The following is a 1,973-nucleotide window of genomic DNA, read 5'->3' on the forward strand; positions in this document are numbered from 1 at the left end:
GTTGGGGTTTTTTTTTTTTTTTTAATATTATTTTTATTAATAGTTAAAGGTAATTTGATCAAAAAAATAGAAAAGAACGATTTTATAACGTTTTATAATATTGAGGATGATTTTAATAACAAAAAAAGGTCGGAGACGATTTTGATTTTCAACCCATATCTCAGGACGATTTACTTAACTCAAATTTTAACAACAACCAAATACATTCTAATACTACATCGATTACCGCATTTAATGAGCATAAAATAAGATCCCTTTAACGTTTCAGCATTGTCAGAGCAAATAAATAAGGTAAAAATCATTTACGCATCTCTTTACATTTTTACTTCACTTTGTTAAAATGGACAAAAAAATATGAACTCTACAACTCTACATAATTTCTCATTTGTGCTAAGTCTCTAAACTCTCTTTCTTTGCAAATACAAAAAAAAAAAAAGAAAAAAAACTAAGAAAAAAAAAGAATAAATACTATACTACGATAAAAAGTGAAATTTTAGTAAAAAATAACGATTTTTTTTTAGAGCTCGTCACGTAATCCGTGACATTTATTAGATTTTTGACTCATTAAGACCGAAAAAAAAAAACTTGTTTTCAATTTGACCACCTCTTCTTAAAACCAAAAGTGTTTATATATTGATACTTATTTATTTAATACCATCATTCTCCATGTACACATTACACAACTAATTACTAAGCAAATAGTGACTCTGAATTATATCATCAAACACATGTAGAATAAACAACTAAATTCTTTCATGCAATGTCTAGTATAGAAAGACATTAGACATGAAATCCTTTTAAAAATTGCCTGTTCCTTTTTCTTTTCAGCAATCTTAATTGTAATTGCTAGGTCCTTTGCCAACAACAGACAACTTAAAAGTTTTGTAGCATATCAAATCGGATACACTTGCTTGTTCTTTAACCTAATCACAAACTTATTAGCACCACCCTTGTTAGCCAAAAAGATCATTTAATTTTTTCTAAGGAAAAAAGAAAGACTTTCGTAATCTTTTCTAGTAGTTATTTTATTTAATTAATCAATCCTATATTATATATATCATTTGCACATTTTCAACACTAACTCTGAACCAGAGCAGGTGCATGTTTTCAGTATTAACTTGAAGAGATTATTTTGGGCCCTACGGATCATGTAGCCAACATTACATTTATGGTCACAGAAAAGCTTTAATTTGAAGCAAAATGTAGTGTTTATGAATAAATTAGTTCAACTCTTACAAAAGGTATCTCTTCTTTAATTTTCTTTGGCAGGAAAAAGAAATTTTAAATTCCTTTAGCTAATTGACTACCACGTGAATCTGATCTTTATCCACTGTTTGAGGCTAACAAAAAGGATTAACAATACTAAATTAGTAGCTTACAAATAAGTTTTAATAAGATCTATAGTAATTAATTTGGATTATTTGAGTGCTCAGTTTACTTATTTATTTAAGTATGAGAAGTTTAAATTTTGCTTTATACCTATAGTAATTTATTTGTCAACGACAATCTTTAAATAAAATTTAGATTTACAATAAATTAATCATTAATTTGTCGGACTGAAAAATGATGTAGACAGAATATATATATAAATAAAGGTGTATGATAATGGTATGGATAGACTGAATTTAATACAACATTAATTTGGCACTTTTCCTTATTCAATTATGAACTATGAAACACAGATATTTCGTTGAGTTGTCGTGTCCGTATGTCGGACACACTTTGGATATGACACTTATCGATACTTGTCCGACACGCGTGTCTACCGTGTACTTGGACACACCTAAATACCATTATGTGTCAGCGTGTCTAACCTTATTCTTAACAAGTATTCTTGAAATGAGTTTAGAAATAATATATATTATTATTTATTAAAATAAAAAATATTTTAAATACTTGTATATATTTAAAAAAAGACATTAAAAACAGTTAAAAAATTATTTTATATTTTATATATATGCCGTGTTCCCATG

This window comes from Arachis ipaensis, chromosome B05 (assembly GCF_000816755.2).
Source record: "Arachis ipaensis cultivar K30076 chromosome B05, Araip1.1, whole genome shotgun sequence".
NCBI classification, from domain to species: Eukaryota; Viridiplantae; Streptophyta; class Magnoliopsida; order Fabales; family Fabaceae; genus Arachis; species Arachis ipaensis.